Source organism: Leopardus geoffroyi, chromosome A3, assembly GCF_018350155.1.
Source record: "Leopardus geoffroyi isolate Oge1 chromosome A3, O.geoffroyi_Oge1_pat1.0, whole genome shotgun sequence".
Taxonomy (NCBI): domain Eukaryota; kingdom Metazoa; phylum Chordata; class Mammalia; order Carnivora; family Felidae; genus Leopardus; species Leopardus geoffroyi.
Window position 1 is genome coordinate 77,254,704 of NC_059336.1, and position 13,497 is coordinate 77,268,200.

Sequence of the window (13,497 nt, forward strand, 5' to 3'; positions counted from 1 at the left end):
TAAGCTCACAGTTTTGCAGCTTACTAGCTGTGTGACTTTGAATGAGTTACTTAGCATCTCCAAGCTTCAGCTTTCTCATCTCAATCACTTTAACATCAATAAAAACAACAACAGCAGCGGTAGTCATAAAAATAATAGCAACCATGATCATTTCATAAGGTTGGTATAAGGTTAGAAGACAACTCATAAAAAATACAAAGCATGATGTTTGGAACCTCAGAGGCTCTCAATAAATGCTGCTGATTATTACTTGTATGATTTTGGGACCACGCCCTCAGAAAAAAGAGAAATGGTGTCAGATCCTTGGATAAAAGGAATATGGCAAATAGCCCTAGTATTGTTGTGGAAATACTTAGTAATAAAAGGAGGTGCCTCGTACACTGTGAGTAAAGGCTCTGGGTTTCATTCCTTTTTCCAAATCCCATCACTAGAGAATTGACATTCTGCAACCTTTACACACAAAAGCTTCAAGAAATTCAGTCAACTCATGTTAGGGATCTGGGAAAAGAACTTAAAGTTCGGTCAACAGAAATGATCCTCTCAGAGAAACTTGTTCTGTCCACTAGGGCTGAAGGAGGGGAGATGTGATGTGGAGCCTAATGCAATTTGTAGAGTGAGTTTGCAGAGGGAAGCTCTCCATTTTGAACTGATTGAGGGTTTTCTGATTGTGCAAGCTCAGTAGCCAAACGGGTAGGCGAAGGCAGAGAAGGAACTTCTTAGACTCAATTTGCTGGTGAATACAATTTGTAAATAGGACGGTATTAAATAGCTACTTCAACTGTGTGTGTGTGTTTGTGTGTTGTCAGTGGAGAAATGAAATGGAATCTCAGAAGTTTTTCTTTGTTTTATGGCAGTTTGAATCTTCATGTATGACCTGGTAGGTATACACAATGTGGACTGCATGAGAGTTTGAAAGATCTTTAACTGATTGAAAAATTAAAATGATTAACATTAAAACCACAACAACCACTTCTTAAGGACGCTTCTTGAAATTGTGTCTGTGCCAAATGCAAGGCTCCCGTGTGCTCTGATATGACTGGGGCCACCTGAAGCTGGTGAAACAACAAAGAGGAACTTTGATGCCCAAACAGGATCTCTGGGTTGTAAGACAGCATTTTTGATACTTCTCCTTTAATACTGTTTCTAGATCCAGGCAGAAGCTGCCCCTACCTTAACCCGGTGCTTTGCTGAGCTCATTGTGTTACTTCTTGGTCCCATTTTAGTTCTCATTAATGAGTCAGTTGTGCAAAGTACCAAGAAACATTCCCAACTGGGTCTTGAACTCCTGCCCCCTTCTAGGCCATGCTCAAGATATACTAGACCCCCAAATTCCTGACCCAGGTGGCCCTAAACCCACTTCTAGGGTCTGTGCAGTCCTCTCTCCTGGGTCCATTTTCTCAGAGGTGGACCTTACCAATGGCCTCTACACCCCCAAGAGCTGAGTTGTGGACTGAACATGGAAATGTAGGAAGATGTGTCCACACACATTAGGAGCCTCAAAATGCAGGGATGGGAAGAATAGGCTGGAGTAAGGCTTCCCTCTTCTGCCAGTTCCAACAAAGAACTCCAAGGGGCCCAAAGATTCTAAATTGACACCTGGACTTCTGGATTGTCATTACATTGTTCTTGTATCCATCAAGATAAGAAGTCAGAATCCATTTTAGTCAATAGTTTCCTAGTTTGAATTGTAATGTTAAAATATTTTGCCATTTCAGTATGTGGGCCTCCCTTTGTGTTCTTCCTCCAGGCCCTTTAAATGTTAGGGGTAATTCTTACTTTGTGATAGGTTTTTCTTTCTCTTGGTTGCTTTTCTTCCTGTACAATGGAAAGATAAAACAGAGGTCAGAGAGGCAAAAAACTGATGAGTCAGCCAAACCCTTCTGTCCTAAGGTGTCTACTTTACAACCTGTTGTGTAATCACCACATCTGCAGCCTTCACAGACAATGAAATGCTTTCTTCTTTGGCACCTTCGGAGGAGAGTCAGTAGCACGGTCTTTAAGTCCCAGAACCCCTGGGTTCCTAGTCAGCCTTAATGTCTTCCCTATCCTCTCCACAAGCTATTTGAGATTCTCCACCTGCAGCATGGTTGCCAGTTGGTAATTTTCCCGTAAGAGATGTCATGTGGTCTCAACAGTGTCTATTGCCATCACCCTTTCCCCTCGTCCTCCTGCATCCACCTCCCAGTGCTCTTGGTTACCTTTGACGTACCCACCACGCACATCTGGGGAGGTGGGGGGGTTCCTCCCCAGAAATGTTGACTTCCTTATCTTCTATCTTGTGAATACTGTCATCTTTTTCAAGTTGCAGCTTAGGATTTCTCTCTTCTTAGGGAACACCTCTCTGGTGAAGTAGGAAGGAAGGAGGTTTGGAGTCATATAGACCTGGATTCCAATTCAGTGCTTTGTTACTTACTGACCATGTCACCTCACGCAGTTCACTCAAACTTTCAGAGCCTGAGCCTATCCATAAATAGGTATGAGGACTCTTCCCACATGTCTATTGGGATGATTAGGTGATGTGAGTGATGTAAAGCACCTGGAAGGTGTTTAGATCAATTCCTGATGTTGATGACTCAGGTCAACATAAGCACTTCTTCCTATGTGTTTCCCTGGTTCATAAAACAAACCCCAGATTCTGAACAGCAACATAAAGACACCAGGCCATAAAAAAAGTATAATGTATCTAAGGAAGGGCTACCAGCTTTTAATGGCTGGACTTTAGGGTACATTCAGAAAATGTGCTGAAGAGGTAGACTGAAACCACGATGAGACAGGCATTTTAGATTAAATGAAGAAATTTGACCTACTGCAGTTTCTTAGAATTCCTGGAGTGGATGTGGAAACTTCCCATCTTCTTTAGATAAAGCATAATTAAATATCTTAAAACATTTCGGGTTAATGTATACATGGTGATGATGTGTTGACAAGGAAAACTTTGGGACTTCATTGCCTACAACAGTGCAACAGGTTAGTGTTACCAAAGCATGCTTGCCAGAAGATCAATGATAGGCTCTAAGAAAATAAGCTATGTCAAACATGGTGTCGTGCTTTGGATTAAGTGAGACTATCATGTTCTTAATTCGCATTTCCCCCCAAACTAGATAAACCATTTCATAAGGAATTTTCTTAGTGCTTATATTTCAGAATGAAATTCCTATGAATTTGGGATACTAATGATTTAGCCACATACCAAGTTGGAGTTTCTCCAGTGTGCATGTGCTTCTTATGAAAAGGAAGAAGGCAAGTTGCCAATCAAAAGGCTAGCTGCAGATTGAAGGCAGAGACCCGACTGGTGATAATTGTTGGCACAATGTCCTATACACAGACATACTCAGAAAACGCTATTGGGTCCAGTCAAGTCTTCCATATGACAACTAAGAGCCCTCCCTTGAAGACATGGCATTTCTTTAACCTAGAGCTGAAAGAAAGGCAGCAGTATGGACAGTCTCCAATTAGCCAGAAGATTTTAATCTACTTTGCAGAACTAATCGAATGGTTGTGCTTCCCCAGCGTTCACGTGAATTGCACCCTAGCTGGAGGTTAACGGACTAAACAATAGCAGCAGCAATTAAGTGGATGTAAATGAATGTGATAGGCTAATTCTCACAAGGAGAACATCAATGTGTCAGTGTCAATGCTCTGGTGCCTGGAATAAAAGAGGAATTGACTGAAATGAAGAAGGTAATATGTAGCAATTTTGCTCAGATGTATATGCTCCAACTTGACTGTTCGGAAATTCCTTGGATGTAAGCAGGAGGAATAAAAATAAGTAACAATGGTAGTTCTCTTCTATATAGCCTCTTGTGGGAGGGGAAGAAAGAAAACACCACACTTTCATATAAATACATTCAAGGTATTATACCTCACGGTGTACCTTAACTATGAAATAGATTGCAGGATATGGAATTGAGGAAAACACAAATCTACTTACAATAAGGGGAAGGACAGCTTCATGACCTGGGAAGCTGAGAATTCAAAAGAGGACAAACTTCCCTGGCCTTTTTCATATTTGGAAATGGAGACTGATGGACAGAATAAGCAGGCTGTAGAAGTTTATCACTGCAGGGTTTCAGCAGAGTCTATATAGAAAGACGGAAGTTGTGGAACAATAGGAAAACTTGAGGTTTTGCTTGCATTCAGCTCTTTAACACTTTGGTACTTTGGGGAAATTTCTACTTCTGTAGAATGGGGTGTGGGGCTTGGCGGGAATGTGAAATCTGCAAAGGTTTCTGTAAATTCTTTAGGATCGAAGCATCCACAAACATTATGTGAGCTGTTTGAAAGAAATGGGGTATTTCAATGCAATGAATATAGCCTGACTTCTTGCTTCCTGCTCCTCAGGGCATCTCAAACTACCTCTGGAATGCACTGGGTGAAGGAAGTCCTGTGTCCAGTCTTTTGGCAGGGGGTGAGCCACAATCTACCTTTCCTCATAAGTCTTCAGAGGACATCCCTGGGCATATTAGCTTCCTAGCCTTTGATGGACATATCATAGATGGGCCTGATTACTATCACAATGCTTAGTCTGCCAAATATCAAAGGATGGAAAAGGAGAGCACACCAGATGTGTAAAGGAAGAAAGACAGCGCAGTGTATGAGATGTAACAAGTCTTCTACTGGAGAATGTTTTCTCAAAGGCAACTGAACGATTAGAGTAAACCAAGGGAAATCGATCAAGATTACCAGAGAGGTATATTGAGAGAATGAAAAAAAAAATCCATCATCTGGAAAAGAAAGGTGGATATGTATATTTATAAAGTTGATTTTAGAGAACGTTCAGATGATTTTTAACAAGCATAGTCAGAGAATTCAAAGTTTTGAGAGTAGGTGAAGCCCAGTGAGGACCCAAATTATCTATCATGATATAAATATATTAACATTGAAACCGAAATAAAGCTATACATGAAGGAAGTGACCGAATAGTTTAGTTTTTAACTCTTCTGTTCCTTTTTAAAATTGCTTAATAGAAACTATAAGTCCTCGTGTCTGCCGAGATCAAACCTATGACTTTGTCTCCTTATATGAATAAATTTTATCGGGAAAAGTTTGAACTTGAAAAGCTAAATTATAAGGAGTAAATACAAATCCAAGTTTGGTTAACTTAGTTGCATAGCTGATTTAGATCAGTCTCCCTGCCCCATCTTTTGTAGACAAAGCCTCAAAGAAAGGTGAAAGTAATATTAGTGACATCTTATTTGGCCAATTTAGATAGAAGTATTACAAATATGATGCATTAGCAATTCCTTTCCAATGAAGCAAGAGGTGAAACAAAGGTGATGAGTAGTGTAAGTTGGACTCGCATGCCTCGATGATTTCAATGGAATCAGGCATTTTTTGAAGCACAGAATCTTTGAGGTTGTAATGTATCTGACCTGTATATTTACTGAATGTTTGCACCTACATGTGAGCTGGCAGGAGGGAAGAAAAGAGAATGTAAAGTAAAAAGTTCAAGTAGTTTTAAATATTACTTGCCAATCAATTTAACACATCTATATACTGTAAAATAACTCAAATCATTCTTATGAGCAGATAATGTGAAACAATGAAGCGTGGGGTAATAAGGTAAAGCACACAACATACATTTAAAAGGAAGGAAAAGGTAGTGGCACAAGTTTGGCTCCCTTGAGATAGATTACTGGTTTTATCTGGAGGTGGAAGTCAGTGCCTTAGACATACCTTATATCATACGACAAATGTGGAGTTTGAGGAAATGTTCATCTGTTTTGCTATTATTTACACAGGCATATGGTCCCCGAAAGAATACACTCTTTATCTGTATAAACTAGGTAAATCTGTGTTTGTATTATGCTAAAGGTGAGTCAAGGAGATGGGTTAGAACTAGAAAACTTTATGCCTTCCTTTTTTGTAAGTCAGCGAAATACCAGGTCCAACGATTACCATGTTTCTGATGAAATGAAAAAAACAAAAGGTGTGATAGCAGATTTTAAAATAAGTTCTGTTTTTGGATTCCTGATAAAGAATAAAGAAAATAGTATTTAATGTACAGCATCATTCAAAATAATTGAATACTAGAAATATACTAGGAGAGTACATTTTGGGTGCTCCATCCCACACAGAGGAAAACCATATGAGGAAAAGATATGTTAATTAGTTTGTTTCTATTCATCATTTCACTATGTATATCATATCAAATCATCATGTTATATACCTTAATATATTCATCTTTTATTAAACCCAAACAATAAAAAAGGAACATAGTCTCTCTTTGCTCAAATATACTTCTCTCAATTTCTGAATTTTGCTATCATCTCCAAGGGAGTCAGGAGGGACTAAAAGGGAAGTTGAACATATTTATCTTATTTTTATGGGAGAAGAAAATGTGATTCACTTACCTGACTATAAACAGTCATCATGCATGGAGGTCAGCATACATAGCGTTAATTTGATTCTTAAAAAGGTATGATGCCCTGAGGTTTGGCAAAACCAATGTAAAACATCTTGCATGGTGGATAAAACAGTATGAACTCTTTCCATCACGCCAAGAGCTACTTTAGATACTTGATGTATATCATCCTATTACATCATCATAATAAGTCAGTAAATTAATGTCATTGATTCCACTTTAGAAATGAGCAAACTGTTCCTCCGCGAGGGTAAGAGCCTTGTTAATGCTCTCCCAGCCAGTGAACAGCTAGGGCCAGGATTCCTACAGGTGAACTGCCCACTGAAAGGGCATTATGAAGTCGATGATGGTAATATGCATACATTTTGGGACAGCAGTCATTGCATTGAGTAACATTATTATCAGGAAATATCTTTGAGTTTTAAGATCCATCAATACATAAATGGCTTCTCCACAGGTGTCTTGTCATTGGAAGTATTTTAGGTATCACAAAGAATAATTTTATCATGGATCAAAATGGACCAGATACCTGAATATATCTCTTTGGGGGGGGGGCAAAATCAAATTCCCATGTTAATGCAAGGAGTATGATAGAAGGAAGGAAGGAATGAAAGAGGAAGGAAGGAAGGAAGGGAGAAAGGAAAGGAGAAAGGAAGGAATGAAGCGAGGGAGAGAAGGAGGCCGGGAGGAAAGATTAAAAGAAAGAAGGAAGGAAGAAGAAAGAAGAGAGAGAAAGGAAAAGAAAGGGGGCTAGGGTAACATCTGTCACCATTATAAATGTTTTAAAACCTGTTTCTCGATACGGAAGGACATTGATGCATTTTGCTAACAATGGTACAAGATATATAATCTGTGTATATTCAAGGAAAAATAACCTGAATTAATTGCAGTAGGAGGCCATCAATGCAAAATACTGTTCTATGCAGCCTTTGACCTTTATCAAAGATGAAGTGATTAAATAAACTATTAAAGACACATCGATTAAAATGGATACACTGGCCATTCTGAAAGCCATTCATTCCACGTGGGCTGTTGCCATGTGCAAACATAGAATGTTTTCCTCTAGGAGCAAGACGCACTTGCTGATCTGTTGCAAGTTCCAACTGTTTCACCCCAGGTTCCATGCATAGCTTTCTATTGGGTGCATGAGAGCACACTCTACTTAGACTCTAAAATGGTAACAGAGCTATGTCATTCCGAGCGTGAATTCCTACACATGGACCAGGTGTGCTTGCCAGTGGGTTTGCGGCAGGTATTCACCATTCCTAGTCTATGGTCTTAGCTTGGCTTCTTCTAGGAAGGAAAACAGTCTCAGATTCCTAGGATTCTGCATCAGTTCCTGTGTACCAATCCTTGACTTCTCTGTGTGTGATGTGAGGTTAATGAGAAAAGACAGTTTGCTTTTTTTGCCTCAGTGTGTAGACGCCGCTGAGCAAACTTACCCAACTGCCATTTGCTTGAGACTAACTTCTGACATATGGATCAGATTTCAACACACAAGCAGACATGCACTGGTTTCATATGAAGCAAGTGTTCCCTTGATATCCTGTGTACGTAGCAATATATATGTAACTAATCGAGGGTGGAATATACCAAGCTGCACTCACACAGCCGTCCACCTAGGATCATGAACTCTATTCAAGTGAACCAAACTGAAGACAGAAGCTTTCTGTGATGCAACAGAATACTTCTAAGGAACATGAGTGACTTTTTAGTAGACTGAGATGGAATGAAAAACACAGTCACAGTATTTAAGGATGTACTAGAGTAAGAGACAGTGAGTACAAACATCCTCTCCCTGCCCCTGAGCTCCCCCCACCCCCGCCCCCATGACCTCATGATCTTTCTTAGCTTTGTCCTGACAACCTGACCTTACAGAGCTCTACCTGGTCCAGACAACCACATAAACCCCACAAACAAATAGGGGGTTGGTGCAGCCTTTTCGGATTTAGGATCATGTTTAAGCTTATGAATCAGATTTTTCTATGTGTGGACATGACAACGATGGAAAAACTGTAATTTAGGACATATTCTCTTTATCCTTTTATGTAGAATTTCACTTTAATGTGATGCAAATGACAGTAAGAAATACATTCAGTGACTGTTAAAGCCTTCCCATTAAAAATTCTGTATGCATTTTACATTCTAATTCATGTACAGTCAAAAACCCTGATAAAATCACAGTGCTGATTTGGCTGCTGCACTTATCGTATTAATGAGGATACTTTATGCCTTTTGAAAATTGGGATATGGTCCATTATGTGATTGTAAATGATGTGATTGTATCACATAAATTTGTTATTCAATCCCCCCCTCCCTCCAGTCAGCTTTGTATATAAGAAGATTCATTGGTGAGCCAGAACCGAGGGCAGAGAACTGAACTGCAAATTACTTTCCTTCTTTTGTCTTTTTTCCATGTATAGGAAAGAACATAATAAACATGCACACGTGTGCGTGTCAGTACTTATGTATATTTTGTCTTCTCCTCATTTTATAACTTTCCCTAAAAACCAGAGAGTAAAGCTCAAAGTGAAAGAAAGGAGCAGACAGGCCAGAGGCTCGCAGAAGTACACGGTGACTTCTCCCACAGCCACAGCTACTCCCTTCGCTTCTGAGCTGATCCTAGACTGAGGATTTTGCTTGAAGATAGATTTTTCCTTCCCCCCTCTTGCAACAAGTGAAAGGTTTGAGAACTGTTGTTGTTTAAGGTTTCCTGATTTTGAGTTGCATTTACATTCCTAAAAAATACCAGCTCCTCTTTCTGTTTATTTATTTTTCTGTCATGCCTGCCTAATTAGTCATCATTTGCTCCCATGAGCACCTAGTGAGAGTGATCTATGAACACAGCTGCAGGGGGCCTTTGGCTTCTTTCTGCCCCTGTACCTTCTGTTTCTGAATCCTGCCATAGACGTCTACCTTGGTAAAGGTCAAAGAACTATTTTTTTCCCCTCACCAGAGACACAAACACCTCCCCAGCCATCAATATCTTCAAAGTCCCCACAGAACGAATTAGAGCATTGCCAACACAAGTGGCCTCAGAACACTCAGGTTAAAACAAAGGAGGGGACCAGTGGCCCTCAGCTGAGTCCCTCGTAGTCTCGAAGGGCTGCACACTTCCTTTCCTCTTTAATGATGGTCTCCGGCCTTGTCATGCGGTTGTTCGAGAGTAGTCCACAGACCACAGAGTGTTCTTGCGCCCAAGTTTGGGCAATTGTCCATTGTTGCCTGCGCTTCTGTGTCTCTTAAACATTTGGCTTGGGATTCCTAAGCAATTTGTAGGCTGGGTATTTTTTTTTTCTTGTATTTCTTCAAAAACTTCTCTTCTATTGCCTGGAACCTGGAGAAGTAGTGGTGCCCCTCACAGTGGAACAAGCTCCGGGGCAGAGTCCTTGGAGTTTGGAAATGCAAATGCCCAAGTTCTTGACACACACCTGGCGATTTCACATTTCTGACTTTTTCTTGCTCATCTTAAAAGCTGAACTTTAGGGGCGCCTGGGTGGCGCAGTCGGTTAAGCGTCCGACTTCAGCCAGGTCACGATCTCGCGGTCCGTGGGTTCGAGCCCCGCGTCAGGCTCTGGGCTGATGGCTCAGAGCCTGGAGCCTGTTTCTGATTCTGTGTCTCCCTCTCTCTCTGCCCCTCCCCCGTTCACGCTCTGTCTCTCTCTGTCCCAAAAATAAATAAACGTTGAAAAAAAAAATTAAAAAAAAAAAAAAAAAGCTGAACTTTAGGCTTTATCAAGCTCTGTGTTTTCCCAGAGTTCAGCTATTATGGATGAAATCACTTTTTTTCTTTTTAAGGTCTCTGTCATGTTGCCACATCAAAAATACAGTACCAGGGCTCCTGGGTGGCTCAGTCGGGAAAGCTTCCAACTCTTGATTTCAGTTCAGGTCATGATCTCATGTTTGTGGGATTGAGCCCCACATCGGTGCAGAGCCTACTTGGGACTCTCTCTCCCTCTCTCTCTCTCTCTGCCCCTCCCTTACTTGCTCTCTCACTCTTTCAGACTAAATAAACATTAAAAAAAATACCGTACCATATGCTTCCTCTCCCTTCCCCCACCCAAAAGGAGAGATGCTACAGGGAACAATATGTCTAGGAGAATACAAATGTTATTGTAAATTATATATTTTAAATGGCTTGTGGGAAAAGAGAAGTAGCTTGACTGAGATATACCAAAAGCTCACAGCGGGTCTTTTGTGATGGGAGGTAAGTTTTTTACCTTATTTCAGATTCAAGACCAACAAGAACTTTGTACAATCTTCTGGACAAAGCTTGCCCCATCCTAATCTCTGCAAATCCACTCTGTTCTGTTGACTGCCCTCTTTACTAATCAGCCCTACACAACTGTACCTTCCTCAGGAGTTATACACACTGCATTTTTATGCTTCTGTTACTGAGTGGCCTTTTTCATACTTTTGCTTTATCTTGCATTCAATTACTCACAACTTGGTCTGTAGAATAGGATACCATCATTGCCTACATTTAAGCAACAGCACATTATGTCATCTTGCTTCATATATTTTACTTCTATCTCTCTTAAAGGCAGCGCATTTGAGAAATCTTGGCTCTGCCTTCGGGGAGGAATCATTTACCTTCTTTCATTCAGGCTGAAATTTGTCTCCTCACTCCCTTTGTTAATAAAAAAACTTATTTACATCTTCTCAGATCCTATTAGTTAGCTCGATTGCCTAATTCTTGTAGTTTTAAGAACAAGCCATTTTCTTGCTTTCAATCATTGCTGGTCTATTTTATGGGTTCCACAAGGCCACATTTATATGTCTGCTTACTTTCTTTGGAAAGCTTTTTCTATTTCACTCTGACGTGCAGCATCATGTGCATGGTCCATTTCCCTCCCACGAATAGGAAATATGAGGACATATGGCTAAACAGGCTTCCTGTAAAAGAGCAGAGAGGAAGATATTAGGCCTAGCAATATTGCCCATTGGGCTCTATGTCTGAGGATGAGCATATTTGATTCTATATGAATTTGCTCGGGTCTTTCTTCTCTCTTGTCTTTTCTAGTGTCTTAATACTTCCTTAGAATAAATTTTCCCACCTAAGATGGAACTCCTCCTTTCTCTCTTGACAATGCCGAGTAAATCAGGGTGTGGAATATTACCCATGAAACCCACTCTCTGAGAGGTATTGCTGGCTGAAGCCACGCTGTTCATACACCATTCTATACCCAACTGTGGATAATAACAGAATTGATTTTACCCGAGGAAAGACAAAGGAACCTCGGGGCTGCTTTCTGCATTATTTTGTTCTCAGGTTATTCTGCTCTGAATGGTAAGATCTCTCACTAGAATACTGGGTCACATTTAGCTTCCTTTATAGCAAATCCCCCGTAGGGTAACTTCTGGCATTGGGCTATGAGGTATTATTGTTCTGTGCCCGTGTGTGTGTGTGTGTGTGTGTGCGCGCGCGCATGTGCGTGTGTGTGATCATCAAATTATAACATAAATAAGTTTGTGTTTTCAGGTCCCATGAATACCCTTCTTCTTTTTTATAACTATTAAGAAAGTAGATTTTGAGCTCGAGACTAAACCCTGGCTTTCAGGTAGTGTGAAAGGTGGGTTTAAAGAAAACTGTTCTTTAATAAATAGTAATATGACCATGAATAAGTCAACCTACATAAATTATAAGGGCAATACTGATAATAGCCACTATGAAGTGGGTGTTTAGTATGCCTCATGGATGTTCCAGTTGTCTCCAGCTTATTAACTCACCAAATTTAGGTGAGTTAACTCACAACTCCTTTAGATATGTATTACTGTTATCCCTATCTTCCAGATGTAGAAATTGAGGCATAGAGAGACGTTTTACTTGTTCAGGCCATGGGTGGTAAGTGGCAGACCCACAATTCAAACATGTGGCATTGGCTCCTCGATTTTGACTCTCAAGTACCTCATTGAGAGGAAACTCTACAACCTTTCATATAGTGGTCATCATATCAGCAAGATCTTTCACAAATAATTTAAGGAAATTCTGATAAAATCACGTGTAATGCTAATGACTTCGTTCCTAATACTTGTGATTCTTTTCAACTACATTATCCCTTAATAATAAAACAACCCAACACTATCCTGAGTGCAAAGAATTCTGGAAAGTTAATAACATATAATGGTGATAAGGGTGGTGGCCTTTAAAAAAAATTCCAAACCTGGTGTGTTTGTGATATGATTCTTTTACTATTGCTTAGAATTCACGTTTCCATCTCAGTCTACGTTCTGTTGGTGATCCCTGATTCACCTTTATGAAGGTGAATAGGTGCCTAATACTCGGCAAGGGTATCTCTGGAAAGCTCAGAGAAAGAATCAGCTAGAAGTCTCAGTTGTGCATGACCAGACGTGCGTTCCAGGGCTGATCTTCATAATCATAATTCTCTGTTTACAGAGAAAGTTAGCGAATGTTTAAGGGTCCGTGCTCATTGCAGCTTTCTGAGCATTGTTAACTTTGGGTCTAGTTCTTTTAGCTCATTGCTCCAGAGTTGCCATGAATGCCCTTTAAAGTCCTACATACACACAAGGAATGTATTGGATGTTCTGGAGTTGTGAAAGTTCGAGGAATATTGGATTTTATGTTTCATATAGTATCTATTACTAGCTGACTATCACTTGCTTCTATCTCACAGAGAATTAAGAATAGTGAATGGAATGTTTTGCTGGTTTTGTATGTGTATTACCCATTGGATTGTGTGAATAAGCATCAAATTACTGGTCGGGAATTACAAATTAGTACAATTTAGCGTAAATATCATAAAGCTTTCTGGAACCCCCAAAGAATCCTTTCTGTCTGGCTCTGGCTCCTGCCGAGTCTTCACTATTTGATCAATATATCAGATCAAGAATAAGTGGAGCCCCAAAGTCACACCATCTTATCAAAATAATTATCTTTAATTAATATAATTATTGATCATGTAGTAGAAGTCACTGTCTACATGATATAAGGCTTTTAGGATTTCATGGGAATGCTTTACAACTTAATTATGTTTCCCTGGGAGATTATAACATAATTCAATTTATTTTCCCATGTGTTTCATCAATCATTATGTGAATAGAAGGAATATCAGAATCTCATTTCTCTGTCAATTCTTGAAGAATTTAGACAAGTCATTTCAGTAGTACAGAGC

At 39.9% G+C, this 13,497-nt stretch overlaps 1 long non-coding RNA gene across 3 annotated transcripts in view; it reads left to right on the forward strand.

Annotated features, from left to right (window-relative positions):
• LOC123580814 overlaps positions 1 to 13,497 on the forward strand; it is a 242,135-nt gene that overhangs the window by 183,484 nt on the left and 45,154 nt on the right. The window lies entirely within an intron of this gene.